This window comes from Argiope bruennichi, chromosome 5, assembly GCF_947563725.1.
Source record: "Argiope bruennichi chromosome 5, qqArgBrue1.1, whole genome shotgun sequence".
In the NCBI taxonomy this organism is placed as follows: Eukaryota; Metazoa; Arthropoda; class Arachnida; order Araneae; family Araneidae; genus Argiope; species Argiope bruennichi.
The window spans coordinates 70,282,925-70,310,871 of NC_079155.1; the positions used below are offsets into that span (position 1 = coordinate 70,282,925).

A 27,947-nucleotide genomic window follows, 5' to 3' on the forward strand; every position below is an offset into this window, starting at 1 on the left:
TGTATTTAATTCAGCGCATTTTAACTTTTAAGTTGACGATGGTCTTTCTCTTGTGTTGATTGGTATTTGTGCAAGAATTGAGCAAGATAGAAAAAAAAAATCTGTCTATTTCTATATTATACTACTAACAGAATTCGATATCTACATCTACTACAGAATTCGATATCTAAGTATGTCTATGTCTATGTCTATACCTATATCTATAAATCTTATCTATCTATCTATGTGTGTGTGTAAAGAGATATTTGTAACTCTAAGTTTTTAACCTTTTCCAATCATTGCCTATCAAAAGTGCTAATATTTATTCATAAATGCTAATTACCTATGAAACTCTTTTATTAGTCCGTATTCTAGCGTAAAAAAACGCGAAACAAGTGCGAACCACTTCTCCATCGCTTTCAAAAATGATCAGTTACTTCATACCACTAAAGGTAATTAATCACAATCTTTCCACCAGTATCGGAAGTCTTATAATAAATCAGCCTCAGACCGATAAACCAATATTCATATAATCACCGATGCACCTTAAAAGTTCCACCATAAAAATGAATTAATTATACAAATAACGATGCATTCGAATTCGCGTGGCCCATTAAGGAGGCAATCTAACCCAACCGTTCTTGCTCTACTCTCTCATTATCAGCAGATTGGTGAAATTATTTGAAATTGAACTCGCTAGTTATGTAACAGTAGGTATTATGCATTTTGTAAAAATTAAACGATATACTGTACCATTTTGCAAAATTAGAGTCGTTACCAAAGATGGTGCATTAATGATCTCTTAGTTTACTCATAATCTCAGCATAATTTCAGTAGCTTCAGAAGTTTAATTTTGCGAAAATTATTTTAGGTATGTAATTAATTCTACTCTAAGAATTTTGAAACGTTGCTGCTAATTTCGCCTTCTGATATAATGTTAATTGATTTCAGAAATAGGTAATGCAATGTGTGTATAATTTTTAGTTTACTATTTTTAATTTTTCTGGAATTTCTCTAAATAAACAACGTGAATTTAATTGAATTACGAGAGCATTTTAATGCATTTATGTGGAAATATAAAAATATATAATTATCCCATGCTTTGATTTCCAAGCGTTCGTTTGCAAATTAGGAAGATTATTTATTTGAATAATGAAATCGGTTGATATTTTGCATCAAAGTAATGATATTAATTAAGAAAGTATGGATAAATTAAGTCTCGCTGAAATATAAAATAAAATTGCAGAAAATCTCAAGTAAATAGTAAACAGAACAACGCTATTTTAATGATTTTCATGTTTGCTTATAAATTATTGGGAACACCTATTTGACTAACGAAATCGGATGATACTTTGCATCAAAGGTAATTATGTAACTACGAAAGTGTGAATAAATTAAGAACTTCTTGATAAAATATAAGACAATCTTTCAGAAATTCTCAAGTAAATAGTAAACCTAAGAATTCTACATTCTCGTCTGTCGTAATTATGAAATAAGGTATAATTATAAAAAAAGTATTTATTTAAATTATTTTCCATTACTTTGAGTGGGCATGCATGAATTTACAGTTAATAAAGCAGCAAATAAATATTATATGTATTTACCTATGAAATCGCTTTTAATAAGAGAAGGAAGGAAAATGTTTAATTAAATATTCTTGCTAGAAATATGAATAATAGTAAAATTATTTTAATAATTTATATGACACCCACAGTCACGCTACTGTCAAGCAATTTTAAGTCATTGCCCTGACAATGAAAAAACATGGAAGAAATCTTAGTTATTGAAATGTACATTCTTTCTAATCATAACTTCAAGATAATTTGAATTGGTGTCAGTTTAGTGAAAAGGTCATAGAAATAACACGTAGTTCTAAAATAATAGTATTAAATTAGTTTCTGATATATATTAACAACTAATATATATTAACGATATCTCTGTATTACGTAATGATATCTCTTAATCTAATTAAGTCTTAATTAATTTTCAAATTTTTATCTTAATTTAGCTTATTGACAATTCATTCTAAACTGTTTTCTTATTTCCGGACCCAATTCCTTTTTATGTCATTAATTTAACACGCTCCTTAGCACATTCTTTAAAGATATCTTAATTTTCCTACCCTAAATCAACACGTGTCAAAGAAATCCCTATGAAAATCTCATTATAAAATCGCTGATGGAGAAATTTTGTTCTCTTTTGCTCTTTTACTTCTGTGTCCCGAAAGAGGCTAACGCTTGTTTTGACCATCGTTTCTTCCTAATACATAATATACCTCCCGTAACAGAATAAATCGAAGTTAAAATTTCAAAAGTGTCGTCTCTCTTCGGCCACACAACTGCTGAAACATGTTTTACGTATGTATATGAATGTTTAACATTATAAATATTCTTCACATAAAAGGACTATATTACAATGAGAGAAATTCGTTGAATGAAAAATAAAAATTAAGTCTTTTTCTTTTCCTAACTTATTAAAATTGTTATAAGCTAGGAATAACGAATATATCATATTTGAAACGAATGAATGCATTTACCTTTTCATTCATTTCCATTGGAATTTGATTTCAAATTAGAGTTTTTCATGCTTTGAAGAATAGAATATCATGACAGAACTACATTAGTTTGGCTAAAATTATCATTTTTTTCATTGTCATATCATACTCAAATAAGTATCCTTGCACTTAGCATTTTTCATAGAACTTAGAATTTTTTTGTAATAATTTTTCCTCCGTTTTGAATAATAGAGTATTAAGCTAATATTACATTAATTCAGTAAATAATATCATTCAGTATCATTTTAGCACATAACTTATAGTAAACATTTCTAAAAAAATACATAATAAGAAGAATATTAAATAAAAGCAAAAGTAATTTCCGTACAGAAACAATTGATTTATACATTTCCTTTCTAAAAAAGAACCGTGTAAAGAGAAGAAAAAAAGAGTTCTTTATGCTTGTTCAGGGTATTTATTTTCCGAGTAAAAAATTTTTTATTCATTTTTCGCTGAATAAACTTACCATTAGACTAGGGTTTTCTTTCTTAAATGTTTATCCAACTTCTCTTGAAAACATGAAGCTTTATTTGAGTACAAAGTCGAAGGTTGTTTTACTGAAAAGAGAAATAAAATTGTTTTCTTTTCTGATCGGAAAATTTTATTTCTATCGGAATAATTTATTTCGATTCAGCACTACGCAAAAGGTGGATTTGTTGTTTTTATGTTTATACATGAGAGTGATATTGTTTTATTTGAATGATGACTTATAAAGGAACTGCAACTCATATGTAAAAATTTATTGCTTTGTGATAGTAGTAATTTTTTTTTCTAATTTATGCGTTTAAAATATAAAATATTTTTTTAATTAATTTGAAATCCTTCTACTCTTTATGCAAGGTATGCTTTTTGTGAAAAAAGTGTTTTTATTGGTATTAAATGATGCCTGAAAATATGTATTTTGATTTTATTCTTTGAAATCCAGCAATTTTTATAAAATTTGAGAGCAGTAATATAATATTAGTATATATTTGTAAGTTTTGGTGTCATTATATATTTTAACCTATTGATATTATGAATTCATTTTCTTTTTATGCAGTTTGGTATTGTCCAAAACTAATAATATAGCTATATATTATTAGCTCGTAACTGGGGATACGAATTTCCTCACGCGATCAGAGACATGGAATTAAAATGATACCATTGTTATTTTTCTTTCTTTTCTTCTGTAAACCGCATCGTAATTTATTTTGGAAACGCATTCTGAAAATCATGAAGTTACCAAAAAATATTAAAAATATCAAATATAATATAAAATGTTGGAAAGATTTTCAATGAGTATTTATTTCAATTAGTTATTACGGAATTACACTAATATTAATAACTGTTAGAATTTAACAAAAAATAAATAAATAATGCAATATTTTAAGAATATGTCTTTTTCTTTTTGTATTATTTAAATTATAAACAGTTACAGATACATGGAGTCAAAGACTTTATAAATAACAACAAAAACTTTTAAAAGAATAATTCGATTACTCGCACGTATTCATATTTAGGCTTTCGCTAATATATTGTTGTAAGAACAATTTGAAGTTACTGAGGAGATGATTGTAATCAAAGACAAAATACCACGTGATAACCAGAGCTATGGAACATGCGGAGTCAGTTTGACACCCGTCTTCAGTTACGGTTTAAGCTGTTATATATGAACAATCATTTATAATCTTTGATTGTTTGGCAAAACTTTTTTTTTGTTTCATTCTTCAGTTGTAATAAGTTCTCAGAGTATTCTAATAGTTTTTTTTAAAAGTATGTTTCTTTCAATTTTGAATTATTTTATATGCAGTTTTCAAAAACATGATTAATCAATCGTTATTTAATCAATGGAGAAACGGGCAAATAAAGTGCTTTTCTTTTACTTCTTTTTTTTCATAGAACAGAAGAATTACTTAAAAATAATCTGCGAATAAGTTTGTTCCTTTTTTTTTTTTAATATACATGACATTACACATTATTCCAAATTATACTCTCATGTTATGTAGATGATAAGGTTGAAAATTTGTAAATGAATAAACAAGATATAAATTACTCTATGAAATACAAGTTATACAGCTGAGCATTTTCTGCAATTATTATGGGAAATATATATTCCTGCTCATGTATATTTGGTTCCACATGTTTTTTATATATAAGATATTACGCATTATTCTAAATTATATTTCAATTCTGTGATGATGATAAGATAAAACATTTGTAAATCAATAAATAATTTATAAATTACCCTAATAAACAAATAATACGTTTGCGCATTTTCTGCAGTTATTATGGGAAGTATATATTGTTTGCATATAAATTGATTAACCTGAAAGAAGAAAATTTCCCCGAAGAAATAATGTTTTTATTTTCCTTCAATTCAGATGATAATTTTTCTTGTTAAGTTGATGAAAGATAACAAAAAAAAATATGTATTTCTATTTGTCAAAACTTTTGTCAACATCTAATAGAAATTGTTTCATTCCTTGAATAAGTTATTGATATATCGCCACAAGTAATTTCGGCGCAAACCATTTTATCTTCGGAAACTTTTCTTTAATTTCTTTGCTCTTCCGAAATTGAAATATTCAGTTTCATTCAAAGAATTTGGGATGCAGAACAGAGAAGTATTCATGACAAGATCAAGGCCTTTTGGCCCCATTCCAGAAACTTTTACTCTGGAAGAAAGTCGACGAAAATGTTTCGTTGTTTTTTTTCTTTTGTATATTTTTTTTTATAAAACCAAGAATGATTTCAAAATTCTAAAGACAAATTTTAGAACATTTCTTCTCTCCTTTTCTTTTCATTCTTGCAATCTCCGATGCAATAAAAACTTCAGCGCTACTTCTTATCTGACTTATATTCCCTTCTGAAGTATCAATTGCTTCTGATGTCAGATATATTTAATTTAGGTTTCAAACTTGGTTTTTTCCCCCAGTTTTTCACTTTTATTTTCAAACTTGCAAAACTTCTAAAGAATGAAGGGGAAAAAACTTATTCAGAAGTATATTATTATTTTTAAAATGAACTCTTTTTCACTGCATATCAAAAACTAAACTTTTAAACCTCGAATGATTTTTTGGACAGCAAAGTGTTATAGAACAATACATGCATTAAATCAAATTTCATTGAATAATTCCATTTTAGGACTCATTTTACAAAGCCATTTATTAGAATATTCATTAATAAATCAGATGCTCTTAAAACCAGTAAGTTTGTTGAAATTTATTTTGATAAATCGTTTTGAAATATGAATTTTAAGACCATAAATTTATATTCATTAGATACATAATTCATAAATTTATATTCATTACTCTTATATTGAATATTACATTTTATCCGTGGATATGAAGAGCTTAGATCACAGATATTACATATTTGCATAAAATATTTTGTTTGAATGCCAACTTTCATCAAACTTGAAATATCACTAATCATACGTCCCACAGAAAACATGCAGAATTTTTGACTAAAGTTTTATGAATATTCTAATATGTATATATTTTTGTATATATTACTCTATATGTATATATTATTCTAATACGTATATATTTTTTTCAAGTTTGCGTTTATGTGATAAATTATTTTTGAGGTCTTGCTAATACGCTGTATTTTTCTATAAATTCTTAATTATAATTTCATTCAAAGCTTAATGAAGAAAAAAATACTCCTTAAAATGATATTATATGAAGTATGAATATAATTTAATTGATTTTTACTATTCAGGAAATTACGTTCATCATTAACTATGTTAGTAAAATATTTCTAAGATCATTAACAATCATCTAAAATTGCTAAATGTTCAGTATCCCATTTTTTACATTGTTGCGTTTCAATTTACTAAGTGGAACACATTATTTTTGATTTATTTTATAAATTTGTTGTTTCCAACAAAATGTAACAGATATTTATTAAAATCTGTGATTAAAATTTTCATTGATAACGCATTATAAACCTGATACCTTAATTCAATTATCCCACCCCATGAAGTGTTTGATTCTGATTTTGGAGATGATCCATCGTTTTTTATCAGGATAAGTATTTCTATGTTTTTCTTTTTGGATGGCATGAGAGGAACACTTTTGTTAATGGTCACATCCCCTAGTTAAGTTTATATGTAATAATTTTAATTACTTTAAATAGTTTTCATTTTTTGCCGGTAAAACGATTTTGATATATGCATTTATCCGAAAAATACCTATTGTTTTAGAATCCCCATTAATTTAATCGATATGAAAATTAACTGAGCTTTAGAATTGACTAATATTTTCTCTATTTATAATGAGTCCATTAACATTCAATTTCAGCTTCAATGGATTGGTGGAAAAAGAGAGAAATTAATAAGTGAAGTGATTATATCTACTATTCAATATTTAAATGTGAGTGCGATTGAAAAAAACACATGTGAGGCAGAATTCCAAGATTTTTTTCTTCTCTTCATGGTACTTGACAGGTACTTAAGCACATTTGGTACTTGACTAAGAAAATTGCCCTACTTGCAGTTTAGCTTAAATTAAGTTATTTATAGTTATTTATGTCGATTGGTTTTTAAATGAAAATTAATTAATTTTCGAGTATACAGATGCATATTATTAATATGGGAGTAGAGTAAATAAATAATTACTAATTACAAAAAAAAAAAAAACTTCTGAAATTTGTTTTAAAAAAATTCAAAATTTCCTTTAAATCAATTGCATGATTTTGATGACTTAGGTTGACCATATTTCTTTATTTTATTTATCTTTTTCCGCTTAAATGGGATTATATATGTATAACTTTGAACATGCTGCTATTAAGAAACCACGTGCAAAACATACTAAAAAATTTGTACTAAATACTAATAATTTGCGTTTATTTTAAAATAATCTAATAATACATCTTATTTCAAAATACATCTACAAATGTTAATACATTTCTAACTGGTTTCCGTATTCCTCTCATTTTAACTATAAAAAGAAAAATAGATATCCAACGAAGTTTTATTTTTACATTTAATGTAATTTAAATTGGAACAATAAGTAAGAAACTTCCAGAAATAGAAAATCTCATTATCTTGAATACTGTTCAGGACTTTTGGATTTTCTATGCAAAATTTGTTTCTGTAAAGATAATTAGTCCTCTATATCGGAAAGAAAAGTTCACATAAAAAAAAAATTAAGAATGTCTATTGCAGTCAAAAAGTGACAACAGAGGTCGGCCCCTTGAGAGAAATATAAATTAAACACTAAAATACAAAAATATCTCATAGAATGAAAGTAATAAACATTTGTAAAAGAAGTAATAAACATTTGTTGGCGTGTTGGGGATTAGTTTTAACTCCAGTTCTCAGAATTCCTTATTTTAATTTGAAATTAGATTTTTATTTTAAATTCTACTTAGCTTCATATTTCTTATTGCATATCTGAATTTTAAACTAAAACGTTAAATTATAGAAGTGATAGCGAGTTTAACAAAAGATCTAGGGATTAAAAAGAAAAATATGATAATTATATGTAAAATCACAACCTGTTCGGTATGGTAATTTTTGAAGACTTACTTTTATTTGTATATTTATTAAAATAAGTTTATATCAGATTTCCATTCTTTTATTTCTAATAAAAGCATAATTCCAATAAAAGCATTATGTATTATGCTTTTTAGCAAGAAAAAAAAATTCAAAAAAAAATTACTATACCTATTTTTATATATAGAAATTTCTACATGTAGAAATTTTTGTACATGGATTATTTCTCCAAGAATTTTCAAGATCGATACATAGAGTTTCTAGTATGTTTGGCAGTACTATACCTATTTTTATATATCGAAATTTCTACATGTAGAAATTTCTGTACATGGATTATTTCTGCAAGAATTTTCAAGATCGATACATAGAGTTTCGAGTATGTTTGGCAGTTGTATGATTTAAAAAACTGACCTTGTACAAAAATATTTGTCTCTTCTTATAAGAAGATAAAATTATATTAATTAAGTATCGGAAATATTTTTTTAAAAATTCAAACTATCTCAAATATTGCTTGAAACAATTTGAGCCATTTTGATATAATTGAGCTTTATATGGTTATACTGACCTTATATCAATTCAAACTGAAAATAAGATTATATTTAGAAGAGTACTTGAAGCATTACTAGGTCGTTAGAATATTTATATTTCCAGTGAGATTGAGGTCTTTGTTTCTAAACTCGCATTATTCATCAACAAATCAACATTTTTTTATTATTATTATTTGCATTTCCTTGTTTTTGATTAGAACAGACATTGCATTCTCGGGTAAATACAGGAATTCATTTATGATATTTTGATCATGAAATTAAATCTGTGAGTTCTTTGTCAAACAAAGATAAAAAGAAAATTTTAATTGGGCTGTTCTTTTCTCTTTCTTTTCTTTATTAAATTGTGATCAATAAAGATATGAATTAAAATTTAACATGATAATTGTTCATGAAAAGTCAATAAATGTATTCATATTCCGAAGATTTAGAAAATGCAATTAATGTTACCTCTTTTATAATTACTATATGGAATATTAATGTTATTTCTTTTATAATTACTATATGGAATAAGAGCAAGATCACACATAAATAATAGATTATTTTTAAGAATTAATTTGGATTCCAGTGAGACTGAAGTTGCTTTTTCTAAACTCGCATTATTCATCAACAAATCAACAGGAAGGGTTTTTTTCTTCTTATTATTTTCTTTTACTTTTCAAACAACAACATTATTTCTTATTCGAGCAACAATTGCATTTGATGAATTAGGAGATCTCTGATCATGAAGTTAAGTCTGTGAGCCTGTCATATAATGATAAAAAGAAAATTTTAATTATTATTTTCAGTGTTATTATTTTAGTTCTTTCCTTACTTTATTAAAGAGTGATTAATTAAAAACAACGACTTAACATTTAACATGATAATCGTTCATGAAAAATCGATAAATATATTCACACACTGAATATATAAAATATGCAAATAATGAATTTTCAAATTTATAATTAATGAATTAGAGGAAAATTTCTTAGATTGCTTTTATTTCTAAGTAATTCATTTCAGCCAATATTAATATTAATCCTTCTTCTATACATAATACTTATCTTGAGAATAAGTACTTTGTATAGTAGCATACAACTATCTACAAGAAAGGAAAATTTTATATACTTTAAATTATGATTTTTATTGACGAAATGGTTAAAATATTGTTGAAAATATCAATTTAATACAAAATATTTCTTTTTACCTTTGACTATCTCACCTGATTAACATATAGAAGTAAAAGTGTAGCTTAGTAAAACGCTATATTTTACTGCATTAAACATCCGCATTAATAGTTTTTAGAATGTGTTGCTTTTCTATTTGATTTTGAATCGTTAGCCCTTTTTAAGAATGTCCAATAAAGTCTCGTCTGCTTTTCATTATAGATACCTTCATAATCAGAAATAATCAAAAAGCAGAGCGTATACATTTAAATAAAGATATATTTCAAATATATATGTTTTTTATTTGAAATCCAAGCCATCTTAAGCATTCTCAACAATACCAAGATAATTGTTATCTTTTATACAGGATATATTTTCTACCATTTTTTATGTCATCGCTTTAATTTTTACTTTATTCTTATATTTCTGTTGATAACTAGTATAATATTTTTTATTGATTATTTCATTATTATTATTATTATTTATTATTATTTTATTGGCTATATCAACAATTGCGTAGTATATATATATATATATATAAGACACAAACTGCTTCGAATCCGCCTTATATTATACAAAATAAGCTAAATTAAAATTATGGAAATAATAATAAGAAATAAACAAAAATAAAAAAAAATATGAAGTTATTAAAGTTTATAAAATATTATGTATATCAAAAAGAGCTCAATTATGCATTTTTAGTAATAAGTCTGATTCGTAACTAGTATAGAATATTCTGCAATTCAAAAACTTTCTACCGATAATTTTCAATATTATTAATAGTTTTTATCAAAGCATGGAATATTTGCATATCCTTCTCTTGAAATATGGGAAAACTGCTCTTAATTCTTTTACTTAAAATTATCCACTTTAATCATAATAAAAGCTCAAATAAAGCGCATTTCTTTTTGTTATAGGTTGACTTATGCCAATATTTAAATTCCTCGTTCATTTGTAAAGAAAATTTCTCCTGAATCTTGCCTGAGGACAGAAATTTGTGCATTTATCAATCTAAGATCTGTCCCCGAGGACATGCAAAAACCGATTCCGTGTGTCGCCTACGAAACAGAGTGATATTTTATTTCGGAATATACAGATATTTCTCCCCTTCTTTTGGCTTGCATCCTCGAAAAAATATACACAAATGTCATGAAAGAAATCTGGAGACTTATTATCAAAAACTCCAGGGAATATTAGCATAGACGGTAAAAGCAGAGGATAATGATGATTGATGATCAGAAGGACCTTGTTTATCGCTTTTGTTTCTCTATTTGAAGCGCTGTTTTTTCTTTTTCTTTTCCATTTATTCACTTTGTGGAAGTGGTGCATTTCCTTTTGCTTTTCAATTTGTTTTCATTTTTCTCCTGTTTTCTCTAAAACGGTGGTTTTTATACTCATATATCCATTGGGAAATCTATCGTTTGACGTCAAAATATAATTTAACATCATAAACCATTTATTGGCTGACTTTAGTAAATCTTTTTCCTTAGGCAAGTGCATTATTTCTTGCTTAGGATTATTTTTGGGGATGAAACATCGGTAATCTTATTTACTTCTATAAATAACGCGTTGTCCATAATACTTTTGTGATAGAAGTTTTTTCGAACATTTTTTTTAGATTTATTTATGCTCATTGTTTCTTACTTATTGCATACTTCAGTGTAAGCCACGAACGATAAATTCTTTTCTGAAAGAAAAGTAAGGTGAAAGAGGAACCTCCTTCCCCCTCTCTTTTCCCGAAAAAAAAAAGGAACAAAGAAAAAAAATATAAATCATTCATTCGAATTTATGTTGCATTTTTTGCCAAAGAATAGATTTACTGGGGAACTACTGGTTCAAAATGTATTTCTCAAGATTTAATGGGAAAATGTAGTACAGATGTCTTGTATAGCAAGTTTTTCTTCTTACTGTGTTAGTAATATTTTGAAAAATGTTTTATTTTTCATTAATTTTATGTTATTAACTTCCAAAATATAACTCGAAATGGAAAATGGAATGTGTATGTCGAAGATATTGTTTTAAAATTAAGCAAGTATTTAAATCTGTTTTGGGTTAACATTAAAGAGTAAAAATTATTTTTATACAAAATATTTCCAAGTATTAATTGTTACTGACTTCAAAGGTGTATTATTTCAATAGCCTTATACCTCTTGTGTTTAATAAGAGTACAATCATTCTTAATGAAGTGATTATCATGATGCAAAAAAAAATCTTTAATTAAATCTTACTAATCTATGTAAAATGACACTCTGTCTTTCATATCATTAACTCTCTTTCTTCATATAAAGAAAATTACGCGATTAAATATTTAATAAAACTGAAAAATTAATTTTCATTTCATTGCAATAAAAAAGTGAAATTCTTAAAATGAATCGAACGATTTTGAACGACGAAACGTTCAAAAAGCATTTTTAATTATTGCCAAAACTCTATAAAATTATGCACGAAATCGAAATTTGTGTCATTAAAAAATGAATCACTTAAATTTTTAAATGGTTCTATAATCAATATGATTATCAATTTATGTTCTATATCAATCAGGGTCTAGAACAATCAATAATAATCAATTTCTGGCAATACTATTTTCTATATTTGCTCAGAAAAATCTCGCTTAGTTTTACTAAAATAAAAATCTAATAAAAGTCTTATAAAAAACCTCGTAGGTGTTAACATTTCCATTCTACTAAATCCATCAACTCCAAATTCTGCATAATTAGTCTAAAATATTTTCCCCCGAAAGACTAAACGCGCACATATTCTTCTCTATTATTAGTTGATACGCATTGTCTACTTTCCAAATTTATATATATAAAAAAAATTAAATTTAAAAAGAATTAAAATCCAGTTTTTATCCTTTTCAATTCCATATTGCATAGCGAAAATAGCAGAATGAACAATTATATTCATCACAAAATATCTGATTCAGATATCTCTACTTCAAAGAAAATCCATTATTAATTAATTAATAACATTAATTTAAATACCAAATATAACCTTTTACAGTGTTAACAAAGAGGTTACTTATTCGTAAATCAAAAAATCAAATTACAACCATTTTTATAAGGAAAACTAGATAAGTTAATGCTGAATGTGTCAAAAATTAATTAAATCCATGCAATTGCCATCAATAAATATGTTTCTGATTTTATTCATTTCATTTGACAATGCTTCAAAGTAGAAATACCTTATTTTAAAATGAATTCAATCACCAGAATTATATGCAAAACAATACAAAATAAAGAAATCCACTTTACTTTTTTTTATTTAAATAAAAGAGAAAATGATTTGCAATTAAACAGAAAATGACATTTTATGTCCTTTAAACTTTTTTTTTACTCATTGGAATTTATAAAGAGCCGCATTACCCAGTCACGAAATTAATAGAAATTAATCGAAAAAAGGGATAAAACACGGAGAAGAAACAGCTCACATTTGAAACATTACCTTGGACGACAGAAGCAATTTATCATAGCTTAGAAAACGAAGAATCAATATTACAAAGAGAGTTTCTTTCTTTTTTTGTGTTTGATAATCGAAAGCACGCTAAAGCAACAAATAATAAAGCAATTTGCTGTAAATGACGTTGTCCCCCTTTTTTCCTCCTTTGAATTTGTTTTTTTTTTAATTTTGTTAATGAAAATAATAAAACTTTAATATGACAGAATACAGCTGCTATACTTTTCCAAGAAACTTAATAATTTAATAGACGACTTCGTGCAATGTTTTCTTTGTATGCCCCAATAATGCAATTGAATTACTTTAGAATAAAGAAATCACTTTCAATGCTTCAAATAAAGTTCTTAACATTTCTTTTTTTGAAGCGAATCTGTTGAATTTTATCTGGGTTTTATTTTTAGAACATTTTTTTTCCAGGCAAAGAACACTTTTTAAACTAATGTTATCCTGAGTGTAATTACATTCCTTGAATTTAATTAATTAGTTTCTTTCCAATTTGTTGTTGTTTCCGAGTTAAAAATGCCTGCTTTCATTCGAAGTGAGGTTTTGTGAACACTAAAGAAAGTAGTGTTTTCTATTTGTTGAAAACTATAATTACTTTTCCTTTACTCAAATAAGGCGAATAGTTCTTAATGATATCTTTAAAACTAATTAAATGCCGTTTAAAAAAATTTTATTTGCTAATAACATGTCTAATTAAAAAAACACAATAAGAACCAGATATTTCTTAGTCCAGATGTTGGAAAGAAATCATTTATTTAATCACAGATATGAGTGATGATTCACTTCTAAGTTTCAGTTTAAAACTAATTTTTATTATAATAAATAAGAAAGCATAACTATCTTTTTATCAAACAACTCTGGCATTTAGAATCCCTTTTAATTACATTACAAAAGTATTTCTATACTCTTAATAGCAAAGATTTAAAGTCATCACCATATACTGATAATACACAATTTGAAATATACAGCAATATATATTTATTTATTGGAACAAAATATTTCTATTGTCTGCTTTGCTCTGAACTGATGCATATCATAATAACCTTTTTTTTCCATAAAATGTTACATTTCCTGACACTAAAGTAGAAAAAATGAATAAATATGTCCACTCCTTATAAAATATGTCTTTTGTGTGACTCGGATATAAAATTGTATTTTATTTTTTAGATTAAGAAAACTTACTGTTATCTGCATTCATTTATAAATATTCTATGAACTCTTCTGAAGATCAAAAATCAAAATATTTAATTAATTTGATTGTTATTTTAGAAATTTTTTTAAATTCGATTCTTGGTGCACTATGCATTTTGATTCAAAAATACTCCATTATGAAATACATGTTGTATTTAAGTAGAATATTTCGTATAAAAACAGTTTTTAAACTAAAATTACCTTTTTCTAACACCTTGCTTTTTCATAGAATAGTGATACCAAAGATCAAAAACAAATATTATCAAAAAATATTATTTTTAGTTCACAAAATAATTGAGTGAATATTTGCGAATTTAGTTGCAAAACATGGATTACATTAAATATAATTCTTTTAACTTGAGCATGAAATAATTTCAAAAGTAAACTAGTCAGATAAATTTTACGTAGTAATGAGTTTTATACATAGAATTCGTTCTATAAAATTATATGCTTTATATTTCAGATTCAGATCAGAAGGTAAGGTAATTTAATAATTTCATATTGCTGATTTAATGGTACTTACTGTAAATGATATCACAAAAAAATTCAGTCTATATAAAATATTGCAATGGAATGTATTGCCTTAGAAAAACAACTCTAAAAATTTTGTTGTACACAAACATTAAATGGTGAAAAAATTTTGATAGATCTTCTTTTCCACGGAAATATAAGCATCACTTTTGGATTATTTTACTATTCCTATTCTGAAATTAGAACTGGATTATATAGGACAGATTTCGAAATTTTGATTTAAATCCAGAAAAAAAAACATTTGCAAGCAGCAGTTTTACAAATTAGTAGGCTACATTAGCTTCAGAATGTTTCTTCATTGACAGCAGATACATAGAGATGCCATTGGAATCGAATATAAAGCAATGAATCTCCAATTCAAAGCTTACTATTAACCATCGGTGAAAAATTCTATAAGAATTTTAAATAAATAACTGTTTTTTTAAATTCTTATTGATTCCATTTATTGTGTAATCCAAAGCTTCTTTCAAGATATTCGTTCAAAATAAGTACCAAAAAATTTCAAAGCAACATTTACAGGATAACAATTTTTTTTTTCGAATCAAACAGAATTTACAGAGCGACATTTCAAAGCAATGCTGCCATGCATAGTCTTTACTCAATGCACTGTAAAATGTGTATCATCTAACACTTTTATTTGTTTTTATATTAAAAACTCATCAAAAACGGAGAAACGCATAAGATATCTCGGATTGGAACTGCAGAAAAAAATCATAGCAGCAATTTCTTGACTGTCACAGCAATGCAGTAAAAAAAATGGATATCTTCTAGCACTTTCATCCGTTTTTATACAAAATAATCCATTCTAAAAGGAGAAACTGCTAATAAAAAAAGAAAAGTTCTATACTCATATTCGGAATCTAACACAAAATTAGGGCACTAATTAAATTGATTAACGTTTTCATAAGTATGGGAATAATCAATTTCACTTTCTTTGGCATATTGATCTAATACTCTATGCAAAGAATAAAAAAAATCATTATAGAGCTTTCTTTTATTTGACTTCGACGCAAGACTATCGTTAATCATGAGTGGTTTTCACAGTTCTTTATCTTCTTTTAGCAAAGATTTTGGAAATCCTATAAAAAAATGAACCGTGTCCTTGGACAAAACAAATATATTTCCTCACTGTTAGGAATAATAATAATAAGAAGCAAATAATCCCCTTTTCCAACTTAGGATTAAATTAAGAGAGTCCAGAACATTAGTCTGCAAGAACCAGAAAATTATGTGAAAAGGAAAAAAAAATGCATAAAAAGTTCCTTTATGGATCTAGAAGAGAAAGAGATTAGAGGCATATAAATCATATAATGGAAATTTCTGGGTTCAAGTTTGTTGGTTTCATCATCGTTTTTTAGAGGAAGAAGATTACCCTTCACTCGGTTGGGTGCATTATTATATTTCATCGTCCATTCATCACAAGCTTTGCTGTTGTTAACGCTACACTGGATTAAAATGGGTTAGAGATATTTTTGGATGTGTGTACAGGCGAAGTAATATACAGCTTTATGAATGATATAACGCGATGATGGTTTAGTTTGTAGTTAATGATAACTTAAGTGGGCTGTTGAGATCCAGAGGGAATATGATGGTTGGAAATTGTAACGGTGGAAAAAATTGTTACTGGGCGCACTTTTGATACATTATTGGCGCCATTCCAGATTTAAAGAAACAAAATTTGTACCTAAAAACAGCCCCGGGTTATTCAGGGATATCACCTGTACTTGGTAGTAGCATGTACAAAAAAGAAATTATGTTCCAGATTCAGAAATTATGCCATCGGGGTGTTTCAATTTATATTTTAACTTAATTATCCAGGGGAATTCTTAAAATGAAACTTACAAAAGCATATATTATGTATTCAGATCACTAATCTGTTATATTTTTTTTTAAATAAAAATTTGAAGTTTGGATAGTAGCCAAAATTTTATGAGATGCGATAAAAGCATTTACTAAAGAATTATTAATTTTATTTTATGAGTTTCGTTTTAGAAAACTACTTTTTAGAACGTGCATTTTATTCTTAATTTAGCTTTATTAGATTTTTGTTGAAAATAAAGTAATAGGTAATTAATGATATACGTATTTAAAGCTCAAACAGTATTTTATGAATTAATTTAACAATTAAATTGAACCTCCACTCCTCAATATAAATCAAATTTTATTAATATTGGAAATTTCATTTTTTAATTCTATTGTTTATAAATATCAACCGATGATAAATAATTTAAATTATTTTACTGCTGTTAGTTTTTACGAAAACTTATATGAAATAATCAGAATTGGTATATATAATTATGTCGATTTTTGAATTCATTAGTGAAGTAAAATATGGCTTCATATTTTACATCATTATTGACAGAATGATATTCAGAACCCTGGATCTAAAAGATCAAACTAAAGCAAATTAAGTTTCATTAAATGCATTTTAATACAAATTCGTCTAAAAAATGCATCTTAAAAATACAATTCGCAAACAATATATCCAGAAACAAGCTGTTATATTTAAAAGAATATTGATATAAAAAAAATATGATGTTCGGTATAGAAATACTAAGATCTAATGTATGTATGATGTATTTTGTTGGTACTGTTTTATTTTTATAATCCTCAAAATAAGTCACCAAAAAATACAAATGTCACAAACTTGATAATCTGGCGTAATCTGACAAACTCGGAGGCTCTAAAAGTAAGCAAGCACATACAATTTACCAGCAAATTCTTTTGAGACGGTTTATATTAGCTAAATATTATTATTATTAGCTTAAAATTCAAACATAAACATTTTTCTCGATATGCGTACTTATATGTTCACCACAAATGGTCGTTTATACAAATACTGCTTTGGTTTTCGTAGTAGAATACAAAAATGATTCTTAACTCCTTTTTATTTACTTTAGTCACGCAATTTTCAAAAAAATAAGTTTAAGTTGCAGCCTTTTTCGATTTTTTTCAATAAAATATTCATGCTGTATATACCAGCATGGTTCGTTACTAATCTGATAAACGTTTATAAAATTTTCTGAATGATCCAAAAATTGGTTTTAAGTCTGAGTTATTTGAGTCAATTTGGGGAAAATATTACAAATTAAAGTCTTCATCCTATCTTCTCTTTTTGGGACATTTCGTGGAAAATTATATCTATATGTTATCTAGAACGAAATTTCATCCATCTCTAAAGTTTTTCTTTATCTATAAACATTCTCGATAGCTTTTGTACAAGAAACGTAGTTAATAATAGAAACATAGTCGCTAGAATAGATTTTTTAGTTATGTAATGAAAAAGGAATTTGAAGTAATGGTAATTTCCTATGATATCTGTGATTGACTATTCCTTTAACAAAATCTATGAATTTTGATGCTTCATATTAACATATCTTTCTTCCAATAGAAATATAGTTCCATGTGAAGGTATCATCAGATTATTTGTAATTTAATAGCTAAAACTTTTTTATAACTTATGAATTATGATTTTCATTGAAATATTTTGTGCTTGTAAAATAAATTTCACTGTTATAGAGTTCATGAGCAATATTGTTAAATACTGAATCATCTGCTGATCTGACATTTTATCGTTTCAAAACTAATATTTATCTATAATTAATTGTCGATTAATATTTTATCTGTTATTAAGTTGCTGGAATAAAATCAATTTCATGAAATGTTTTGACGATCTTCATGTATTTGTTGTGTACAGAAATCTCCAATTATATCCAATAATATTCATGTAAATTTTTTTCATTTTTTTTCTTAAATGGGCTTTTGTGAATAAAAAAGAACAGCTTTCATATCTTTCATTTCTAATTGGCTTTCTTGTCGTTTCGTCATCCATATCACATGTAAGCATACATAATGAGTCTGCAATTGTTTAGTTATTCCATCATCTTTGATAATGTCTTAAGATATTCTATACATATTGGTGAAATTTATTTTCTTGTAGGTTTTTAGAAGAATATTGTACATTTTGTTTTATCATAAAAACTTAATTCAAAATCTGAATTACATAAAAGGTTATCACTATGGTCGCATACTTACGAAATTGTTTTATATTGCTTTATATTTATTTTATATTTATATTTATATTCTTGGAATAGTCCTAAGGTTTATATGTTTCTGTTTTTGAGAAAAATATGCATTTTTTTCTTAAAAAACATTTTTTTTTCTCAAGTACAAAACATAAAATTTGGAATGCTAATTAACAGTAAAAATTTATATTTGTCATGCAAAATTAAGGTAAAATTAAAGTTATAAGTGAGGTAATAAATTTTAAATGAATGAAGTCGAATGCTCACTTGCTTCTAGTTTACTTTTTTACTCTGAATTTTTTGTAATCATACAAATAAAAATTATTTCAAAATTGAAATGTGTCCACTACATACATATTTTCTATTTTATGAAAGTAAGCATATGTTAGGAGCAAAATAAATTAAGCCAAATAAAATGTAAAGTTATTGCTTATGGCACTTGTCAAAGACAAGCCCGCTGACGAAATCTGCGATTTTAAGCCCAATTTTAACTTCTCTTGTATCATCAGCGCCATCTAGGGCCGAGATTACATCTTAGTTTCTCATGCGTCACAAACTTTTTCACAGGGCAGACTTCATTCATACATTTCATTCACTCATCCACAAATTGTAATTTAGACTTGAATAAAAAAACGATCACCTCTGATCCATTACCCCAGTGGTAGTGTTTAGATTTGGAGGGCTTTGTGATTACAACAGATTTATACGTCCACCAGCCATTATGCATACGGAAAGTCTTCAGTCGAACTCATAACCCAAGGAATGTGCAGCCAATGTCCCAGTAACCACTTTATCCCGGCCTGCTTAAAAGTTTAAAGATTATTACTAATAAAATATATGTATTAAAATATTGTATTGTAAATTGTATTATGTTACAATTGAATTATAAATTATTTGTATTTCAAACTTACAAAACTATTATGAGTTTTATCCTCACACAAAGTTCAATCTAGTTTTATGATTATTTCTGAACTGTTGTATTAGCAAAGTTGAGGTGAAGTATCATTTCAAACTTCCCAAAATACTTTCTGCCCAACAATCTTGTGGCAATAAATTATCTCGCTATTTGAATTTCTAATCTTTGATTAGAAGCTTCTATAATCGAGAGTTTTACAATTATTAATACAGCTTATGATTACATAAAATTTTATTATTCCGTTATATTGCTATACCCAGTTTCAATGAGCATTTCGTGCTCTTGTTTGCGTTAGTTATTATAGATTTTTCCGTTGCTGATGTAGACTGTTAATTAGTAAAATCCTTGAAGTCCTCTGACTCAAAATTAAGTTCTGATAGTTTCAAGATGCTCATCCTCTTAAGTCTGTTTGTACAGCTTTTTGTATATTTTTGTCTGCCAGACGTCTAATAATTTCTCGGCAGTTAAAGAGGTACACAAAAGAATTTTGGCTGTGTCATAGAAGTTTTCCCTCTGAAAAGATGGTTCAACAATCACTTGAAGTCTATTTTTCCAATATTTGATGCATTCTATTATCTTAAGAAAGTGTTATTCAACATAAGTAATTTTTGAACAACATTTGATTGTATAACCAGAGAAACAAGCGGAAACCTTTGATAAAAAATTATTCTAGTTTTTTTCAACTGCAGAATTAAATCCAGTGCTATAATGTACAAAAACATGAAATTTGATTTGCTTTTGCCATTTGCATAACACATGCTTCTAGGGTTTTCACTTGTCAATTTTTGGACGCATTTATCAGTTAAGACAACCAGACAAATAATCCAGAGTTAATTTTTGCCTGCTCTAAACTCGTTGAAATCAAACTCGGATAAATACTATTTATATTATTGGATTAAAAACCAATAAATCTTCACAACCGCTTAAACATTTCTTTATTTAATAAAATTCGATTCAGAAGATAGAATGTAGGGAATGGGCATAATATTCTGGAGAGTCGATTTGGATTAATTAAACAAGCTATTGCTTATAAATGTAGGTAGGTTAGGTTTTAAAACATTTTTGGACAATGAAATTGATTAATTAGAAGCTCAAATGTCTATTACTATATTATAATCTCATTATTTTTAATAATTTTTCTCTTTAATGCGTCTACTACGTCTATTTCTACTACTATACAATGTCTTTTGATCCCACGTTTTCGAGTTGCCTGTCCCAAATATGCCGATTCTGATTCTTCTGATAAATATATATGTATTTTTTGTATGGATTCACCACTTATAGTAATTTTACATATTATTTCATATTGCAGACAATCAAAATCGAATGCAACTATTTTTTACTTACGAATTCAGCTAATATCTTGATGGTATTTAATCATTTCCCGGAAAATTAAAAATTATGTTTCAAATCTTAAATATGCAAATGAATCAAACATGGCAAAATCGTTTTAAGAATTTCTTTCAGCATGCAAATACCTTACAAATCTAATCTGTCGGTTTTAGTTGCTGAATTGAATAATTTAAAATCCGTTAAAAGATCCAATGGTGAAACACTGTCATATATTTTTCTAAGAAATACTCTATTAAATAGATTTATTTCATTTTCTAACTTAAATGAAGAAAACGATACTACTATTATATTTGATGCGTACGTACGAGTGAATACCAGACACCTGTACATAGTAAAAAATATCTATTACAAATATTCAAAATATCTGTATAAATAATAAATATATCTGCATAAATGTATAATAATATATATTATATTTCTGTAATAAATATATCTGCAATATATTTATTGCAGATATATTTATTACAGAAATGACATGACTGAATCCTTTATTCTGACATAAACCAGAATTACTCAATGTTTGCTTTGAGCGCCCGATCCTTTAGAAACACAGAAACGATTAATTCATTAATTCGTTACAGATATACCCAGATATAAAACAAATAAATATGTAGGAAAACGCTCCAATTATGAGCTTTGAACATATTCATTGAGTTATGCTATATTTTCTAAGCTAAGGTTGACAATATCTGAAAATTTCTCTAACTAGAGTTAGTATTTTTCATTTGTCGATATTCTCTATTAAACGCATCATTGAAACGAACTTTTAAATTCAAGATTCTCTATTAAACGCATCATTAAAAGGAACTTTTAAATTAAAGATTCTCTATTAAACGCATCATTAAAACGAACTTTTAAATTCAAGATACGCTTATTATATAAATTTAAGTTTTAGAAGTAATATGCGGCAGTTCAAAGTAATATGTGGCAGTGTGCGGTTTTTCTCCATAATTGCGAGTAAAATAAAATTTTGTACACGTTCTGTAAAGAGTATTGTTTTTAAAAAGAGACATAAATGAATATCATTTTGTTTATAAATATATCTATTCGGAAATCCGATTATTTAAAAATTCATTTCTTTATTCGTGAATATGGATATAACTACTGACAATGAATTTTACACAGCAACAAGCAAACAAAACATCGATTTCATTGTTTCTTCCTAAATTTTGAATTCAAATTTAATATAGTTATTACTTTCTATTTTATTTAGAATTCTCTACAGATAAAACTTAAAACCACACTTATAGAATGAAGAAGCGCGGTGTTATAACGATGCATTCGTATGTGCAATTATTCCCGCTTTGCGAATGATTTATATTCAAATGGGAATGTCAAGCATAATTTATTTTCTGGTTTAGCGTTTTCTTTCTTTCGTCTGAAGGATGAATCATTCACATATATCAGGTTTCTCAGCCGTTTGAATTCAATTTAACTCAAAAATTCGGATTAAATTCCACACTTCGCATTTCCTCTCCTGGCAGAGTAATATTTTCATTAATTGGTCTGCCTTTTAGAAATTTTGATTGCTTTATTTTGTCACTTTTAGAGACGATGGAGATATTAAGAGAAATTTCAGAAGCAAGTTTAATTCTATTCGCTATTTTATTTTAAATTAGAGAAGACTTGAAGATCGTATTCTGTAAATATCTGAAGCCGTATTTGAAAGCAATTTCTTATTGAATATGTGTATAATTTATTTCTTTTATTTTAGGCAAATCACTTTCGGTTCACCAAACATATTTGTTGAGCATAATATCAAACCTTTATTCATGGCTTTATGCTCATAATTCATTCAACAATGTATTATTAAGCATGAGGTTTATATAAGCATTACAATTGCAGTATTTTAATAAACTTTTGTCTTTTTTGTGTATTACATAAATGGATTTTTCTAATGGAGTCATGCCATCTGTTAACATTGGAAAATTAAGAATATAATTGTTCAAACAATCTTTCTTCGAGCTTCGTTTTGAATTTCGCGGTACTAGTCCTTTATTCTTTATGCTAAATGTAGGTCCCACAATGATGCATCTCAGATATTGTTCGCCAAAGGGATTCTAAAACTCTGCGTGCTTTTGCGCATACGTTAAGATGGGCTTAATTCGTCAAAATAGGGAAACTAATGGAAAGATGAAAAAAGCTGATATTTACATTTATTTATTAAGTAAACTCGGATTACACGCAGACTAAATTAAAAGAAAATAATAAGGTCCGAAACTACAAGATACTCACAAACACTTAAAAATGAATGAAAAAGTATCGAATAGGATAGAAATCAAGATCAAAGAGATGACGAAGAATTCCGGAAATGTGCTCATCGTTCCGCGTCTCACCCCTTAGTGAGATAGAATCGTGGAAAAGTGTCGTCTCAGAATACTGAAGCGAACAATACGAGTATAAGAAGCTTCTGGTATGGTAGTTGTTTTTTGACACCCTAGAGGGCACAATATGTGTGTGGAATGATTAACCCCTTCCGCTATTGGGGAGTGCTTAATACATCAGTAGCTGTACCGCGGCCGATTATGGCCCTCGGACTCAACCATAGTTTCACCAATATTTTCACTGAGTCCACGTCATTCAATTATTCAGTTTATATTCTGGTGGGCAGGAGTAGGTAGTTTTTGATTATGCTAAATATAGAAATAGGTAACAAGCAGCATTTTTCTATAATTCTCATCTATGAAAGAAAATAAGGAGATTAAACACTTGATGAATGGAAGCGATTGAAATTTCATCAAAGAAATGAAACATGCTATTGAAATGTAAAGAAAATATTATTTAAAAAAATTAGGTCCCAATCAAATTGGTCTCATTAGAAGAAAAATTTATCTTTAATACAGTGTAAAAATTATTTTTGAGAAATAACATTTTAAGAATTTATCTCTAAGGGAAACGAACATTTTATTTCACTTTTAATTAAATACATTTACAATTACAATTAAATACAATTACAGTCTCCTAATCTGTTATTTTTTATTACCAAGTTTGGTGAAAAATAATCAGCAAATACGTTTCTGTTAAAATTTAGAAGAAAAAAAAAATGCAAGCTATTGAAGATAATAGTTATGTGTGTATTAATAAGATTATATTCTTTGTAAATGAAAATGAGAAAAATGAGTCAAATGGAATAAAGTTATCTTTATATCCACTACGCATCTTTACAACTCTGGAAAATGCCTGCAATACAATGAACTTTTCTCCTCTGATTAATTCCATACTGGTGAAAAATAAAAAAAAAATCATCTTGTTTCGACCATATTAAATAAATCTATGAGAAATTTCACAACTTTAAAATTTGAAAAATGTTTATTTTTTGACATTTATTGGACTTTATTTTTTTGCTCAATCAAAGATGTGGATGAATTCTTTCTTAGTACTATGAATATACATACTTTGATACCTATAATTTCAACTTTTATCACTTAGTTACTTGATTTTTTCCTGCTACAAAATCTGTGTATGATAAAAATTGTAGAGAAAATTTCAAATGACACCCTGATTTCTACCAAAGAGGAATCCACCTTTTCTAGCAAAAAGAATATAGAATTGTTGATAGGATTAAATGAAAGAAGAGAGTGGGAAAACGATGGTAGAATAACTCCATAAAAAGCAGAACAGCATCTGTTCCTTTTTGGATGCGTACATCTTTCGAACATTATCGTGCACCTGCAGTACGGGAGAACAAAGTAGGGGTTGACAGGAAGTTGTTTCCCATTTTGGGGGGCTCTTACCACTACATTCTTTTGTGATTGCCTGGCATCCCTCTCTCCCTTTTATAACGGTGTTTCCATTTTGTTCTTTCAGTGTTCCGATACCAACACGAGGAATGTTCATATTAGGAGGATGAGGGAGTGGGGTGGGGGCTGGGGTGGTCTTCTGTGATGCATGCAACATGGCGTATTCGCGAGGGATGATGTTACAAAAAAGACTCGCCTTTCTGTGAATAGGGGAAAGAATGCAACAGATTGGCATAGTGTTAGCGTGACGCATTGTCATCCCCTTCCCTGAAAATGAACATAGAAGGAATTCTTTAAGCCGATTTAAAATGTTCGAAAAGCCTCCAATGGGAATATCATACTTCGCATTGGTAGAAGGAGAATAAATGGACAATTGGATTATCTTTAAAAAAATGTGTAACTCACAGAAAGGGAAACAGTCAGTTTTTGTTAGGTTGATTTAGTATTGTCAGAGCACTTCATTTAAAACGGTGCATAGATAAATTTATTGCAAGTTTCATTCTACTCCAAACAACTTCTGCTTGCGAAAATTTTCAAAACACTTCCATTGGAAGTTAGTTATTTTTTTCTTTTCTTAACTAAGGAAACGAAGTGAAACTTTTATTTACGACATTTTCCAAGCATCTTCATGAATGTGCAACGACATGCGATTTTGAAAGAGATTCTTACTTGTTTTCCTTTTTCATTATTAAAAATGGTGCATGTATTCACCATATTCATCATTTCTTTCCTTAGAAAGTTTATTTTCAGGTATAAAAAAAATATTAGTATTTGCGAGAAAAATAATAAAGAAAATGAGAGAAATAAAAACAAATGAAAGAGATCTGCATCGTTTGCTCCGTATTGTACATGATTGTATTGTGTATATAAATATATATAATGTTTATCAAATAATTAAATGCAAAATGAGGAAGCTTTCAATATATCAAAGTTTATAAATAAGTGATTTATATTAATTTTTCTTAAGATTCTAAAGTAATATACATTTCCTAGCTATAATGCTTATAAATCAACTGGAATAGGACTAGTTCATCGGATATGTGAGAAATTATAATCTCTCCACTAAATTTAGAATTATTAATAGTTCGTGAAAAATGAATCTTTTATGTCTTGATTTCAAACTGATTACTCAATTTATTCATTTTCAGAAATATCAATTAATTTTTTTATTGATCTGAAAGTATGAAATTACGTATGTTAAAAATATTTTTCAAATCAAAACAAACTTTAAATATATTACGATGGTGGCCTGATTAAGCATGTTTTAATATTTCAAAAACTTAATTAAAAAATTGTTTCAATGTGTCATTGCAATAATTTATGTTCGAAGAAAATTTAATTTTTATTCGCCAGATATGTTTATCGATAAATTATTTTTCATTGATTTAATGAAGATTATTATTTTCATTATGTGTGTGTATATAATCCCACTATTGTGGTACAGCTGTATATTTTAAAATAAAGAATAAATCAAAAATTAAGTAAAAATGTCATTTAAAAAATTATTCAGTTTTATAATATAGGTTAATTCAGGAACAATACAACTAACTGCATTAATCTACAGAAGCTCATAAGATTAAAAAGTAGAGAAAATTTGGACCTTAGTGTAATGATTTTTTGGGCTGGATCCATCTTCTTGTCATTTAGATAGACCTCATCAGCTGTTGCATTCTGCGCATAATGTTTTTTTTTTTTTTTTTTTTTTTTTTTTTAATATATTCACACAATATACAGAAGTAAGGCCGATTTAAAAGTATCATTATATTAAAATGAGCCGATGTAATATGTTAAAATATTAATTATTAATAAACTAAAAATAATCCGATACTTATTTCTGCTTAATCAATAATATTAAATATTAAAATATTCGAATAACATTAAAATATTCACATTAACTATTCATTCTTTAGCTATTTCATTCCATTAATTTAAATAAGTAAAAAAAAATTTTTCAAAATTTTGCATTAAACTATATTTAAAAAAAAAAACTAATTAATGTTGTGGAAAAATTTCCTAGAAATCAAATTAATACTTTTAAAAGCTAACTTTTTGAAATATTTTTTTAGTATAGGTCTAGCTATTATGCGTTAATATGTTCTAAAGCTGATGGGGAAAAAATTAACATTTTCAACTAATTTTAATTATATCAACATATTGATTTTGAAAACTTTTTTCAAATTCAATATTTTGTGAGTACCCAATGCTGAAAAAAGTAATTTGATACAAAATAAAGTAGCTTTTAAAGTCCAATGCGCAGTTTCTTTGTATATTGTGAATCATTTTTTGCAAGACGCAATTAAAGACAAAATAAAAACACACACACACACTTATAAATACTATTATGTTATAAACAATAAAAAAATCCTGATTTGCGGATTGGTAACATCGTAATAGGAGTTCTTTTTAAATATTAATTTTTTAATATTATATTTTATTATATTTATATATTTAACTTAACTTTTTAATATTAAATAAATTTATTTTAATAAATTAAATTTTTAAATATTAAATATTAACATTCATAATTTCATTTACTGAGATAATTAGAAAAAATAAAAATAACTTGTTATAGAACAATGTGTATAGACTTAATATTATTAATTTTGAAAATATGATTAATTATATCTGTCAAAATCTCATTTTCTTAAATGTATGTATGTATATATATACATATGCGATTGCTTCCTGAGGTGAGTTTATTTTCCTTCAAAAATATAGTTTTTAGGCAACATTTCATTAAATTTTAACTTCAGATTAGAATATTGTGAGATAGTTTCTGGATTTTAAAATTTTCGATAACAGAAGCATTTTTTTTCAATCTTAAATAGCAACAAACAAAACTGAAGACAGGAAATTGTAAATGCAGTAAGAAAGAAACTCTTAATTTTACTATAGACATTAGAATAATTTAATAGACATTAAAATATTGCCCTGGAAAACTTTATAATGATTTTACAATCCCGGACACTAAAAAAAATGACAAAATTATTATGAGGTTCAAGAAAAATCATAGCACTACATATAATCATC

The 27,947-nt window shown here is 26.8% G+C and overlaps 1 long non-coding RNA gene across 1 annotated transcript in view; it reads left to right on the forward strand.

Moving 5' to 3' along the window:
* LOC129969668 (uncharacterized) overlaps window positions 1–27,947 on the forward strand; it is a 444,985-nt gene that overhangs the window by 257,701 nt on the left and 159,337 nt on the right. The gene's annotated exons all lie outside the window — the stretch shown is intronic.